The sequence below is a fragment of the Harpia harpyja genome, chromosome 11 (assembly GCF_026419915.1).
Source record: "Harpia harpyja isolate bHarHar1 chromosome 11, bHarHar1 primary haplotype, whole genome shotgun sequence".
Classification (NCBI taxonomy): domain Eukaryota; kingdom Metazoa; phylum Chordata; class Aves; order Accipitriformes; family Accipitridae; genus Harpia; species Harpia harpyja.
In genome coordinates this window covers 11646331-11662659 of record NC_068950.1, presented here as the reverse complement: position 1 = coordinate 11662659, position 16329 = coordinate 11646331, and the positions used below count along the sequence as shown (strand labels likewise).

Here is a 16329-nt window from a genome sequence, read left to right as displayed (position 1 = left end):
CTGGGCTTGTTGCTGGAGATGGTTCCGTGGTAGCTTTCTTTTGGCCAGGCACATTTAATTAATCCTCAGCTTCAACCAACACCACAGGTACGATGTGTTGGGGCCCCACCAAGCCTTCCTGTATCACACAGTATCTGAACTACAGTTGGGCTACTGACGAAATTTTAAAATGAAGTTGTATCTTACAATTATTCATAGTGACTTGCTGCATTTAGTTAGCATATACCGATAGTTTTAAAATGCTGTGAGAAGTAATTAGTTAACATCTGGATGTTTCAAGGTAGCATCGAACTGATTCCCATTTTATACAAACATAACTGTGGTGTAAAATGCTAAGGAATTTGTCCAAATTTATTTCTGAATTTAACAAAAAGGAGGTTCAGTGGTCCCATCCTATTCTCCAGATATTTTATCATGTATATGCCCAGCTGGAGGTTCTGTGGGATCTATGATGGTGTGAGGTCATTGTGCAGGATGCTGCATATGGAATCACTGCATTTCTAAAGGCTTCATAACACTGTAATGAGCATGCACTGTATTATCAGTTCAACGTCTGCACTGCAGAGGACTACATGACCTTGACATACCATTAAAACAGCGCAATGTCAGGTCAGAAGTAACCAGGCCCGGAGCCAGGGGCTTGAGACAGCAACCTGCAAAAGGAAGCTGGGTCATGACACGCAGACAGAAATACGGAAACAAGCTACAGAGCTGAGCTCCTGGGCGTGAGGGTAAGTCTACATAGGGAGAGTTTAATCTTCAGCTCCTCTTCCTGACTGTCATATTGATTGCGGATATTATCATGTTAACTTTACAAGAAGTGTGGCGACAGTAGCTAAATGTATTATTTCTCTCAGTTTTACTAAAGAAATTGTCTCTATTATTTAGTCTTTTCCAGCAAAACAATTAAGCTTAATGCTTGTCAAGGATTAGTGCTTGAATAAAATAAGAACAGCTATTAAATCAATTTCTGAAAACAGGGTTTTCTTGGTCTATTCACAGGCATTTGGGATCTTATGAACTCAGAAGGCTAAGATCTTTACAAAGATCACATTTAACTTACTACGAGTAACAAGTGTAAATCGGGAAGTTTAACATAGAAGTGTGAATCTTAAGCGTTATGGCTGTTTTATTGTTGGTTCAAGGAGATTAACAGGAAAGATTTAGAAGTCTACAAACAGAAGTCTAAAACAATCAATGTTTGTAAGCATCAGAATCCTTAGTACCATCATTACACAATAAAATATCTGAATGAATGATTTAATCAAGAATACCATAGTTAGCCAGATTTGGAAGTCAGGGATGATCACAGATTAGTACATTATTATATTCTTATAATTATATTGGCATTGTAAAACTTCCTGCAATGCCCCAATGCAACACTAATACCACTTGTTCTTAATGACTGTATAAATTATGTAAGAGTCTTTGTCCTGAAGCACAAGCTCTCATATAACCAACTGGCAAATTGCAGCATAGTTTGTTAAAAAAAAAAAAATCAAATCTGAATCATTATACTCCTATCTAATTACTCCTCCCTCTTGGAAATGTACTACTAAGTAGTATCTCTGCACGTTATTCTTGATCAATTTAATTATTGTCTTCACCCTATTATTCTAATTTAAAACTGTGCATACCACAGAAAATTTTCAATCAGCAATTCCCATCTTTTGCAGACTCCTCTCATAAACGTTATGCTAGAAATGTGAACCTTATTGAAGTTACTAGTATCCTGTTCAGACGCAAATGCTAGCACTAGGAGATAAAATGGTAGGTGTTCTCTGCAACCTTTGTTTAAAGACACAGAAACTAGAAGTGGTCAAGGCCTGAGGCCATCCTCTTACTTCCTGGTTTATAGCAGGTGATTGCATGCAGTACATCATTCTGGTGTTTTGTTCAGTCTGGTTTTTAATACTGTAATCTGAAGACTTCTACTACTTCCTATACTTGGTTCCTATGTACGGTTCCTATATTGCTGAAAGGTTTTAATTTTCAGGTTGCTTATATTTTCCCTCAGCATTTAATTCTGGTACCATTTAGTAAATTCTATTACCAGTATTTACTTGCTAACAACAATTTACAGTATTACAACGTAGCTTTACCACAGTACTGCATTGTTTAAATTTTAAGAAGTGGGATCTGAAATGACCTATGGTTCTCATTAAGTAACATTGCAAGGATGAGTACTCTATATCTTAAAACCCATTTTAGACCTCTATTAGAGTAAAACTTTTCTAATGACTGTTCTTTATTCTGGATTTTAAAAGTTCACAAGTTTGCAGATGAGCTTTTTCTCTCTTTGGGAACTGATCCCACTAGATACCTAGATTACTTTTAATGTCTGCTTTCTCCAGTTATCCATCATTTCTTCCTGCATGACACACTGCTTTAGCATATGAAACGCAGAACAGTATTTGCTTTTAGGGTTACTGTTGTCATATCTCATTTCAACTTATTATTAAATCTGCTGTAATTTATCTCCAGTTATTCACATTGTTCTTTCTTTTATGTCCTTAAAAACCCCCAGGAATTAGTTTTGATTTTACAACATATCGTGTCAATTTTCCATTCCTTCTTTTTCTTTTTTTCCTTCCCAAAGGGGATAATGTTTAGTCATGGTTCTAGGATTTTACATTTGTGGCCAACCTAGTAATGTTCTTCAGATTATACATTAGAAATTAATCCCTATATTAGCCTGCATAACTGAGAAAAAATAGGTAAAATATCAGTGTAACTGTCAAATGGTATCATCTGATGATTCAATTTTTATCTTACTCTTTCTATATAAAACTCATGTAAAACTGGTAACAGAATAGCTGTTTTCATAAAAAGAAAGATTTTTTTAATGCGCTGGCAATGTTTCATTTTGCTATTTTAGTTATCTATGTGACCTGTAATGCTGATAATAATGGAAAATTTCTCATTTTGAAACCTGTGATATCAGAATGAAAGGCAAGAATTAAATATTTTTCCAACTGGCTGCAAGCATTTAAAAAAATGTCATCGTTATTTCACACAGCCAAGATTCTTGCATATATCATATAAACCAAAAGATAACAAAAAAGTAAATCTTTAGCGCTTTTGTGTGCTTGACCATCATGTTAACAAAACCTACAATTCCTGCAGTTCTATAAAATTCCACTGACAAAAGCAGAAGACTGAAGCATATCTGCCCAGCGTAATCATTACCAAAAAACCCAATACTCATTAAAGAGTATGCTGAATGTCATCCAAGCCCATGTAATTCAGATGCAATTTTTAGAACCAGTTATGTATGCTTAATTTAGAATAATAAGAGGATGATAGCAAAATAAAGCCTTCCACTGTGGAAGGACATGCTCAGTATCTTGACCATAACATATAAGATTTAGATTTCCTTTATACAACAGAAGCCTGAATGATGTAAAGGAATGTGAAGGGCATAAGTGTAAAATCAATATTCCTCCATGAATGGTTCTCTCTCAACCATTCAATTTGCACAAGCAAATAATACTATATAACCCACCAAACATCAGATTTGTTTAAAAATTTTTAAAACTTTTTGCAGTTCTTTGATGCTATACATAATAGATTCGCAGAATATCAGTGCAGTTATTAACATTTGTGCTTAGGCTACTAGGAATGCAAAAAATCTATTTAAGTATACCCTGTGGCTTCAGTTGCTGTGAAAAAAGAAGGAATGATAAGGAAGGTAAGAAACTTCCCTTTGATGATTTCTCATTAGAAGTTTCACTTAACTGCCCCATCTCATTATCCTCCTTGTTCCACTGACATTTAGAGATGCAATATGCTGACTTAGTAGTACATGCCACATATTCCCATGGTACTCCTTACTGCCTTTCTGCTTACATGTAATTGCCTAGTTTGCTTTAATCCCAGAGCTTTCAGTGTCATTCGGCAACATCTCTCTCTAAGCATGACAAAATTTTGAAGCATTATATAGTACAAGAATTTGCAGCATAACAAGAATGCAGACCCACTTGGAGGCTGTGAGGATACCAGGCATTTAATAATGTTCATTGGGCAGAGCAAGTCAAAGTCTCTACCATATAGTTGTTGTTCTGGTGCCCTCTGCTGAAATAACCATCTGTTTGGCTTCTAAATCCCACACCCGCCCCCTGCCCCGGGAGGGTCAAGAGCCTCTGCCAAGTGCCATATGCTGCCACCTCTTTATCTTGCACTTTAGTTCCTTGATTTATTTCCTCTTCTATTCTGTCTCAACAAAAAGCAGAAGTACAACCCTTTATTTCCTTTCCTTCCTCTAGTGGTTCCTATGTTGAAATTTGTTCTTTTCCTTCATAACATTGTTGCATCGCATTTTACAACAGCCTTTTATTCAGCTTAGGAAAGTAACATATGAGTTGAGAAGATAAAGAATTAAGAAAATTACATTTTATGAGAATTCCAGCTTGTGTGTGTATAAAACCGAGAACCACCTTGTGCCTCTCTGGCAGACTTCCTTATGTACTATAAAACTGGGGGAAAATGAAAGACAGGTAGGGCAATAAAATCAGCACAGGTTTTCTACGGCAAGTCAGTACCTTTGTTTAGCTGCATGTAAAACCACAGCCTTACTCTTGTTTTGCAGGGGAAGCTAAATAGTAGAGGTAAAGCAACTTTTCAGGTTCACATAGCAAGCAGTGGCAAGATAAGGAATAAACCCCATGGTCTGGTCTTGGGTTCCAACCACTAGACCTTATGCATCCTCCACACTTGTGCAAGTTACAGTAATTACATTATGACTAAACTGCTATTTGAGTAATTTTTCCAATCACGTTTCCCAGGTAGAGCACTCTTAATCCAAGTAAAAAGTGGGACTGTCTGACATCTCTGTAGTCACATCACATTTCTGCAGCAAGTGAAAACATGTTGACTGTTTCCTGCAGTTATCCCTGCTTGGTATCACACATAAAGATCCAAAGTTTTGTGCTGGTTTGGTTTGAGAACACCTGATACGAGACCCCCCCAGTGCACCTTCCAACAAATGGGACTAGCAATTCCCACAGGAAAACAAAAGTAAAGGACCAACCTTAGCTAATCCTAATGTATGAATAACTGCATAAAGCAATTTTAGGTGTTTTTATATTAGTGTGGATCTCAAGTAGCTGCTGCTTATTCAGATCTCAATTCTAGCAGTTTTTAAAAAGTATATTGTTCAGGTAATTGCAGAGGGTCATTTTTTACATTTCATCCCTCAGTGGTTTTTGAGAAGAGACCTATAAACAAAAAACAATTTTATAACAGGTAGCTGCAGTATATGCTTGATAAGCACTCTACAAAAAGATTATTTTCAGTGGAAACATGTTGAATTTGTTTAGGTAGGCTGAGATTATTTTTCAGAGATCATAGCTGTATGGTAATTTCCTTCATTCTTTTACCAGATTCTACATATATCATGTCTACTTTGACAGGCAAATTCTCACACACGCAAAACCCTACCTTTTTGGTAAGAATTTCCTCCTCCACTTTTAAATTTCTTTTCAGCACAGTATTCTAGGTTTCCTGTCGCTCATTACTGTACTGGTAAAAAGCTGTTACACAGCATTCCAGCAATTCAATTTCAGCAGGAAACAAAGACATTTCTGAATTGTAAATGTACAGTATAATTTGTTCCTGTTGTGTATGTTCATATGGTTTTGGTAAATTTTCATCAAGAATTACATCATTAATCCTAACCTTGAAAGATTTTTTTTTTTTAATATAACGTTCCAACTATTAGATTTCTTTTTTAACTTGGTTAAAAAGAGCACAGGTTTTGTAAAAAGAAGTTGCTATCTTTTATTGTTAATGAAATAAGATTTTTTCAAACTTGATGATTTGTTTGTTGAAGGCTATAGTAATCTGACATGCCATGTGATGCTGCCTGTTCTTTGATTCCAGCAGGTGAAGGAGGCAGCATTTACAGAAGAAGAAAAAGGAAATTCACTAAAGGGAATCAGTAAGTTGAATGAAAAATAGTTACTAATAGTGCACCTAGCTCTCATTACGAGACAGGAAGAGGGAGTATTTGTGGTTTGGCTAGTTAACTACTTTTGATGTTACTTTTCTCCATAAGCTACTGATACAGTTGCTAAAGAAACAACAGTGAAAGGATAAGAACATACTGTGAGCATAGATGGAGCTTACATTGTGTATATGTTTTTAAGACATTCAATTAGTTTCTTTTTAGCAAGAGTGACATCAGTTTCTTGGAGATTGATGGACATTTGTTACATACTCATTGAGGCACATGGAAGGCTATGGTATGGCCAAACCATGGGTATGGTATGGTATGGTATTTTAGCCTGTTAACAAAACCAAAATATTTTGAGAAGCACACTTTCTGTTCTTTTAGGGAAGTTTCTCATTCTCATAGATAAGGCCACAGTATCTCCAGTTTATTTGTCCCCAATGCTTTTGGTGTTCTGGTGGCTCTGCTAGGCAGACACATGCTACCTGCACGTAAAAACAGCAGTCGAAGTAAGTTATTCATCTTACTCGTAAAGTCCTCAGACTTTACAAATTGACTGTAGTTGAACTTAAGTTCAGCAATTTGATATTGGAAGGTTGTTTATGTTGCAGTTTATCACTGTCTCTCCCAGGCAGCAACTTTTCTTATCAATGTTTCCATTAACATGCAGTGCTCTGCAAAAAAAGAGAAAAAAAAAAAAAGGACTGTCCTCTATTTTCATACACAAACCCCACCTTCTCCTTAGATTTCCTTCCACAGGAAACACATATGCATATATACACTTATTTGCACATTAAATAGACAAGATAAAATGGTTTCTACCCTACGTAGGTAAGCCAAATATTGAAAACCAGTTGAGAGCAAACACACTCATTCACTGATCTCTCTGGTGTAACAGCTACAACTCACAAGTGTCAGGAGGCAAAGACTGAAACAAACTGGCTTTGTCTTGCACTTCTCAAGCTCACAAATCTAAAGGAGAATCCTGGGAATGCAATATTAAAATTCTAAAAAATCTGACCCTCAGTCTACCTTCCAATGTTACCCTGAGGGGGGTAACAGTGGTTGACAAGCAGCTGTGGCCGGGCCCTGTGGGGCCAGTGTCCCTGTAGGTCCCTGCCAACGGCGCCTGTGCTGGGGTGACTGTGGGGCTGGGGGCAGATGGGGGCCATGGGGCAGATCAGGGGCTTTGGGGGGCAAATGTGTGGGCAGGAAGGAGGGGTGATGCCCCTCCCCCCCAGGCAAGTACCCCCCCCCCCCGAGGGCTAAATTGCCCCCCAGGGGTAGATATGCCCCCAAAGGGCAAATCTTCTCCCCAGGAGCAATGCCGTGCCCAGGGGCAGATACCCCCTCCCGATGTGTAGATCCCCCATACAGGGGCAGATATTCCCCCTCCAGGGGCAAATACCCACCCTGAGCTCTGTGTGGGGCAGCTGAGGGGGGTAAATGCCTCCTTCTCAGCCTGGGGGTAGCAAATCCTGCCCAGTGGGCAGGAGCCAGGGGCAGAACCAGGAGCCATGGGGTGAATTGTCACTGCAGGGCTCAGGATCTGAAGAGAAAAATTTAGAATAAATGGTGACTGTCAATAAGTCAATTTGTAATAAATATAGAATAATTTTCCAATACTGTTTAATAATTTACAAATACATTTATAACAGTTTATAATAATAAGCAATTTCTAACAATATATAACAATTTATAATACACTAGGGGAGGGGCTAGGAGGTGCTAGGACTCCTGGTTCCCCTCTAGTGTTCCTGGAAGAGTCCCAGGTTTACTGGTTTATGTGAGATCTTCGGGCAGTAAATGAGTGGGGCATAGTTCCTCACCTGGGGGTACCAGACACTTCTACAACTATTACAGCAATTCCAGCAAATGCTAAATGGTACTTTGTAATCGACTTAGGTACTACATTTTTCAGTATACCTGTCCATCCAGACCCTTGGTACCTTTTTGCATTTACTTGAGGAAAAATACAGCAGACATGGGCAAGGCTTCCTCATGGCTTCCCTTGGTCCCCACTATTCTTTCTAGAATTTTAGTTAAAGATTTGCAGGATGTTGTATTTAAAAAATGGATCCATTTTGATACCATATGCTGATGATTTGTTAATAGCCAGTATCTCTAAGGGATCTTGTATAGCTGAAACACAGACCTTCGTGTTTGCATCTAACAGAGGTGCTGTTCCTAGATCCCGATCTGGAACTACGTGTAGATGGGTCCTTGTATTAACTGAACAGCAACCAGGCTACAGGTCTTTCTGTAACTCCTGTGAATGAAGTGGTGGGGGCTTCACCACTCAGTCCGAAGCTGAGTGCACAGGCAGTAGAATGGATTGCATTACCAAAGACTTGCCAGCCATCCAAAGAAAAGGCTGTAAATATTTACAGTGATTCTCAGTATGGATTTGGAGCGTGCCATGCCACTGGACAGTTATGGAAGCAGTGTGGGTGTATAACTTTTATTGTGAGTGAAGTACTGAACTGCTAAAAGCCATACAATTGCCAAAGAAACTAGCTATCATTCCTCAGCCAGCCCACACTGCTGAAAGGACAAAAGAAATAGTAAATGGTCTAGCGGATGCTGCAGCTAAAGCCCAGCATGACCGCTGTACAAACCACCGGCTTACAAACAGTGCAGCGGTCCAACCTGGTGTTGCCTGCTCCTGAAGAGATATATTTGATTGTTCCTGCTGAAGATGCTGACTGTTGGAAAGGGAATTAAGTGACCAAAGACTCCCAGGGAATGTGGAGAGCAGCTATGGAAAGCCTTCCTATTTTACCGAAGCAATACCTGATTCCCATAGCAGAAATGCATCACCATCCAGGGCATTTTGGGACTGCTGCACTAGCCCAGACAGTGCTGAAGAATTGGTTTGCACCAGGAATTTATGCCACAGCCAAATAAATAACTGTCTTGCATGCACTACCTTTAGCCTTAATAAATCTTGGCAAAGACCTCAATAAACCACAGAACTGTCTTCCTATGAAATACTATTCAGAAGACTGATAGAACTCCCTGGAACTGATGTATCTGCCTATGTAAGTTTATTAGCAGGAGATAAAAACATAACCTAGTGTATTTTACAAGATCATAGATTATTAAAATACAGTTGGGCCCAGGCACAGCTTATACAACCAGTACGTCTAGAAGGGGCTTTGCACCCCTTCAATCTAGGGAATTACATTTGGGTAAAAGTACACAAAAGGATAACTTACCTCCTTGGTGGGAGGGACCGTTTTTGGTATCGCTAATGTTTCTCAGCAGTAAAGGTGGAAAGAAAATTGAGTTGGATCCACCACTCTCACCTGAAATCTGCAACTGGTCCTTGTAATTCTATATGATTATTAAATACAGAGCTACAGCATAGCATAGTAAATTATTGCTTCTCAAGTTTTTGGAAGTTCTCTGTCACAGGAATCCACTGTTTCATCAGACTAGAACCACTTGGTTGCTCTTCATTTTTCACCTTTTCTCTGAAGCCTGAAAGAGATCCGTGCTCTGTTAACCTTGAATCTCGTAGCCATTGCTGCTCAGCTGTCTGTTTAGGTATCAGATCTTCTAACAGCTAAACAATGGATATTTTCCTTAGAAAACAGTTTCTCACACAACTTCCAATTTTCTTATTCTTCAGAACTTGCAGATGAAGGGGTTGCTTCGAAGGTCAGCAGTTCTCACAATAGATAAACACACTGTTGAGTAGAGAAATGCTGACAATAAGGAAGGCTTTATTCCCCCCTGCCTTTTGCACCATGTAAAGACAGACTTCCCTTAGCCCTTACACTTTTGTAGGGCTTCCTTAATGAAGCCTACCAACTGCAGTTTACCACAGAAGGGCCTAAAGTTACAGAAGCTTTGTTGATGTTAAGATTCAGAAGCAGGGTTTTAAGGCAGCTTTTGGGCACATCTTGCATTTTTTAAGGAGTTCAACACATTTGGATTTATGGACACTTGGTTTTAAAGGCAGAAGAGTATAGATGTAGCAACAGAAGAGTCCTAGATTCCTAGATCAGAGAATGTGTGCAATACACACAGTGTTTACATGGGTATGGCTGTATGCTTTTATATATATATGAATATGTATAGATATACTTAGTGTATGTATATGAACATCAAAGCAATCGGTGATGGGATGGTAGCATTTCCTGTTACACATTTTTGCACTTGTCTAATTTTGTTTCTTATAGCTAAAACAAGATAAAGAACTAACTCAGAAGCATGAAAGGTAAGCATTGGAACTACATAAGTACTAGGAAAAAATTGTTGTTGACCCTATAAAAGATTTAGCTTTTTTTTTTTTTTTTGATAGAGAGCTATAATCACCTGAGCAACTCAAGGAAAGCGTAATTACAGTCTACATTTAAGTGACTGATACATAATTGGCTGCAGCATGTGAGGGAGCACCTCTGATACTAAGTTGTGCACTATGTGTAATGCATACAAGTTATGCAAAATATATAAGGAAAATTGATCTGACTTCCCCACATTCTGTTTAATGGTTTGGTAATTTTGACACCGATTTAGACCCAATTGTTGCTTTTTCATAATGAAAGAGAAAGAAAGATTAAAAGTCAGTGATCGGGCCTCTGTAAAACATACATTGTCAAGTGAATTTGTATTACATACACAGTGAAGTGATAGCTTATGTGGCACAGCAGGTCTACAGAAGATCAATATAATCCTTATCAGCTTTTGCATGAAACGATGTAATTTTTCCAGTCCCATTTAATAAAAAAATTCTACCCTGAGATACTTAAAAGTGTAAAAATCGCCCTTTCTCTCAGATTCTGCCATCAAATACTCAATACTAATTAAATCATCAAATACACATTTCTCAGAAGGAGGCAGCTTCCTTGGTACCTATTCTTTTCCATTCCCCACCCCAAAAAAGGAGAAGGGATGCGCCTTTCATTCTACTGACCATTTACTGAGCTGAGGCCCCCAATTTAGCAATGCCATTTGAAGCCTGGCACTCAATTCAGAAGTTACAGAGCAAGGCCAAGGTGGCCACAAACAGCCCAGTCATTCTTTCCTGACACACAGAAAGGACGAGCACAATGCCTTTGCATGCTTGCAGTCCTATGTGTAGTCTATACATAGTTATAATTGGCTGAAAGACAGTAAAAAAATTAAAGAACCTAACAGCTGGAAAAGTCTTCTGCTGAGCCTAGTGAGAGACAGGGACATTGTTTCTCATCACACAGGCACAGGACATGTTGATGGGTAGCAAAAGGATTTTATATGTTCATGGTGTTATGCAGATGTCTTCAGCTATGTCTTGCGAACTACAGATCACAGCTCTAAAAAGTGTGTAGCTACAGAAGGGTTGCTGCTCTTTTTTAACATTTAGAATCTCAGTAGAAGGGATTTTGCACTTGTAATTAAAATTATATTACAGAGTTACACATTTATATACTACAGGAGTCCTTCTGGATGTAGTTTTCAATGGTTCCCAACTAGTGAATTGTTTGTAATTGTGAAATGTGTTCACCTGATTTGTGTCAATGTAAAACAATGCTAGAGTCGCATAGTAAAATGTGACCCTCGCTGAATTTATAATCTTTAACCACTTTGTCGGTCCTTGTATAACCGCAGACCGAGGGGAAACAGGTAGCATGTATATAGTTCTTTTTTTGCTAGCTCAAAACTGGTTTTGAGCTGATTAACTACAAAGTGTTAAGCAAGAGATCTTAAGGGAGAACTGAGGCATTTGTCATGGTGTTGAACGATGTTGTGAACGGGGTGACCCTTGGTATGTGTGAGTATGGGGTGTATTGAGATAACTGTGTATAAGCAATTTGTTACATGCATTTGTTAAAAGGGAAGTGTCTGTTATGTCTTGCTGTTGAACTTGTTTGGGTTTTGGTAGCCACAGCTGGTATTGTGCAGGGTGTCGGCTGTTACACAAGATGTCTGCTGTTGTGCCTGAGCAGTGGGGAGCCTGGTCGGAGATGCATTGCCTGGAGGACCCCTAGATTGCTGGGGGCAGTTCGAAAAGATACAAAAAGAACTACTGCACCTGCGCAGCCAGGAGGTGGAAAGTTTGTTAGGGAGAACACGCCTATTATGAATATGTAACTAATGCTAGACTATAAAAGAAGCTGTGTTGTTTTTTACAGCGCGCGTCTTGGTAGAGCAGAGGCTCCCAGCGCGACCAGCGCTGTTTGCTTGCCTTTATTCATTTAATAAATTGTAAACTTTAATTAAAATCCTGTTTGGGACTAAATCATTTATCACATAATTCACAAAATTGTTATAATGCTCTTGTCATTCAAGCTATCTCATTCCCTCTCATTGCTTCTCTGGGTGCATGTTTTAGTAAAGTTATACAAGTCTTCTTTTGTCAGTAATTCGTCATAGGCCTTTATATTTCTGTTCTGCAATGTATTACTATTCTAAATAGTAACTGTACTGCTAAATGAATAATGCAAAAGTAACATGGAAATTAAACCCTAAATTGGTACATCTGCAACATACAAAAAGATCATACCAAACCTCATTAAAATATAGCATTAATATGTAATAATAACAAATAATTGTTTGGTTTCTGCAAAAAGAATGTTGTTAATTTTTAAAATTTCAGTAGACATGATCTCACTTTTAATTAAAATTTATTTGTATGGTCATGCATTTATATACTATCATCTCATTAAAATGTCAAAATGCTTTATAGTTGTTCATTAGGAATCCAGGACTAAATTCCATTCCATCTCAGTTCTGAGTGACTGTGGGTAGTGTAGATCTCAATTTATTCTCTGTAAAATAGAAGAATACTGGTTTTTGAGGCAGCTAAAGGTGAAAGAATTTGGAAATTCAGTCTGTAGCTGTAACCTAACACAAAGGCCACATTTTCATCTTAAAAACTAGAAACAACATTTTCTGTGTGTTTCTTCCCACTTAATACTGCTGAAAATAAGCTATTGCTTCAGTTGCAACCATTGTCAGATTCTTATCGATTTGTTCTGTCAGAAATAACTTGTAAACTCATTTCTGTACTATTGAACCACCAAATATAGGTAACTAACCACCACATTATAAAATAGATTATGTATATTCTGTTCTTGATTGTGTGGACAATGTGTTTATTTAGGGCTGTGTCACTGTTTAATTAGAATATTTGAAATGTGCTGAACATCTTTAATGCATCAAACTTAACTTCTCCATGGTTTGTATCTAGAAAGTCTCAATAAGTATTCAAAAAGTGAAATGCTTCCCATAATTACCTGTTGAAGGGAATTTGACTCCATTTTACTTCTGGCATATGATATTTGGCACCAGCCAGTGATTTTAAGGGTATCAAACCTCCCTAGAGAAAAGTCATTGCATGAGCTATTCCTAAGTATTTCCGTCCAATGCTATTTAGTTCTTAAGCTGCAAGAAGTCACTCGCTCTTCTGGGTTTTAAAGCTTACTCCAGCAGTAAGATCAATATATTAGGCTAGTGTGCTCAAACACACTGTAAAGACCTGAGGCAAGGTCCCTCAGATAATGTTAGTGCCTGAGCTGCGGGAGAAACAGACCACAGCAGGATCAGTTATAAACACTCATTAAAGTTTCATTTTTATTTCAGAAATTCTGATTTAACAAGAATGATACAAACATACAAGAATTTGCTGGGACCATTCCATCCATACAAGTTGCACAGTAGTATATTCTAAAATAGATGTGTAGATATGTTTTCCCAGCATTCCTGCCCCCAAATTTTGGTGCTTTTATCCTGAACTATATACTTCCTTCCTATAATTTATGGGGATAGGCTTAATTACCTCTTAAATAGGAATTCTTCTTCAAGCCTGTTTTCAGACCTCCCCAGACAGAGCCAGTAGTTCCCTGGTTTCTGATCCAGACAGGTCTCTGGCAGCGGCAGAAGGACTGGTTGTGGGAGATGCCCATTCTGAGCACAGGCTGGACAACCTTGGCTTTCCATTATCCTTCAGAGAAGGTTAAATGGAATTCCCTCTATCAAGACAAATATTTATTTGCGAGCTCTGTAGAGGTCAGGTTGTGGAAATTAATGCACATAGACTTTATAGCTCCAATTAAGCGCGCAACTGGATTCCTTTATCACCATCTGTCCAGCAATGTTACACTTCAGCTCCCCATAGTGGATAATGCAGGAGAGGCCTGGCATTGATTTTTTTTCTTGGTGGATTTTAAAAGAAGGGGTTTTTTTTCCCAATGTATGGATGCTCGACATCTTCAGGATTTTTATCACACCTCAGGATATTAAGGATATGAGGATTTAAGTATACTAAAAAAAAAAAGTCTCATTAAGTGTTTTAGCTTGAGAGATCATTATGCAGCAAAAAAATTATTGCTATTATCAAACAGATGGGCTGGTATGTGTATTCACTTCTCTTGTATACATACAGACCGCTTTCTTTACACAAATTCTCATGCTTTTCTAGGCTGTACATTCACATGTCTTTGACTTTTCAGACAGTTTCAACTGAACTTCTTTCAGTCATACTTGCGTATGACTCAAGGTCAAGTTGCCCAGACTTCTGGTAGTTCTGTATGTTCTGCACAGAGATCTAATTAAAAGGAGGTGCCCAAAACTGAGAACTGTTCTTCACTGAAAGCCTTTTTGAGCTCAGTGGAGTGGAAGGATTATTTTGCTCTTCTTGTGTTTGACAGTCTTTTTCTACATTTCAGTAAAGCCATTGCATTTTTTGCAACACCAAATCACTGTTGACTCATTTTCCATTTGTGAACTGCTATGAACTAAGACTTTTTTTCTGTAAAGTAACTGCTTAGCCAGTTTGTCTCCAGCTTACATTTTTCCAGTCAATTATTCCCAGCTATCCGTAAGTTTCTCGCCTTATTGGATTACATCCCGTTTACTTCAGGTCTTTGTTCCAACTCGTCATGATTTGTTCAATTCTAATTACATCTTCCAAAATGCTTGCAGCTCTCACCTCAACAGGATATCCTCCACAAAATGATAAAAATATTCTCTATCCTATTGCATCACAGAAGCAGTTCAGGACTGAGGATGTAAGCATCTGAAGATCTCACTTGCTATAAACTTATTTGGTGGTGAATCACTTGACACCCCTTCTGAATGCCATTTTCTAACCATTTCATGTAAGTTTTGTGTAGCCAATGCTCCTCTATCCTTCTTGTGAGAGTATTAGATGATACATTGTCAGAAGCCTTGCTGAAGTCAAGATTCCATGATCTGGTTTTGAGATGTTACTGTTGAATTATTATTAATCTTATTATCCAAGGCCTTACAAATAATTTGCTTATTAATTTGTTCAAGCCCATTGATTTGCTTTTCCTTGCTTCCCTTTTGAAGAGTCATTAACTTAATGACCACCATCACCCATATTGTCTCCCAAATTCCTTTCCGAGTAGGTATCTTGCTATTCCAAGTCTCATTATCACCAGTTCCTATGCTTCTGGATGATTTCCTTCAAATTAAAGTACCATGCACTTGATCTTTTTCATTCGTGGGTTGCTAATGGCTCTTTGCTGTGACACTATTCTTTTCCCTTCCTTTTTGCCATTATCTAAATATTTTCACTAGCTCTGTACTTTATGTTCCTTTTTTCCTATCTATGCTTCCTGAACAAAGTCTACATTTCCATAACAATAATCAGTTATGACAATTTATTCATCATTTTGGTTATGAATATAATGACTTTCAGGTCCTCCTTTTTATTACCCATATTCTTAAATAAGCGTGCAGCATCTGAGTGCAATGCCAGGGAAACTTTTTTCTTATTTTTCCTCTATTGTAATATTCAGTAAAATTGTTCCCCTCCTCCCCCTTAATTTTTCTTCTTTTGCCATGCTTTTGTGGTTTACCTGAACCCTGTGGTGCGATAAAAATAATCTGAAGGTAATTTAATTTACACCAGCTGCAGACAACTAGGAAAGATACAGAATAGTTAACAACAACAAAGTGGGGGACTGGCATAGCGTACCACTGGCCAAGTAGTCCTGCTTTTCTTTTCTCTGGGAAACACTCTCCTTTGTCTGCTGGCCTTGCCAGCTTTGAGACAGGTTTGTTACAGCATTACAATGGAAAAAGACTGTGTACCAAATAAACCATCTTTCTGTCCATTTGCATATTCAGAATTTGCTTTGCTTTTCCTACAGCATACAAATGAGCATTAAGGAGAATCGAACACTTGGACGGATCAACTTTCAGTAGCTCTGCTCTTACAGTGCATTAAAAAGATCTCCAAAATCAGACTTCTGTGGTTTTGCTGCTGCAAGCAATTGCGCTTCGACCTTTACCCCAAGGTTTCCCAGCAGTGCACCTCTGTAGCTGGCAGCAATGATGGGAGAGGGAGGCCAGAAGCGCTGTGGCCAGCCTCCTGCCATTTTGACACCCATGTCCCTTAGACACAAGCTGTCATCTTGCTGTCG

The 16329-nt window shown here is 38.3% G+C and overlaps 1 long non-coding RNA gene across 1 annotated transcript; it reads left to right on the top strand.

The window, feature by feature from the left end:
* The first annotated feature begins 5390 nt into the window (after positions 1 to 5390).
* Positions 5391 to 9349, top strand: LOC128148344 (uncharacterized). Its single transcript, XR_008237263.1, has 3 exons — positions 5391 to 5446; positions 5881 to 5938; positions 8127 to 9349. It is a non-coding gene; the product is annotated as an uncharacterized LOC128148344 (long non-coding RNA).
* Positions 9350 to 16329: the final 6980 nt, after the last annotated feature.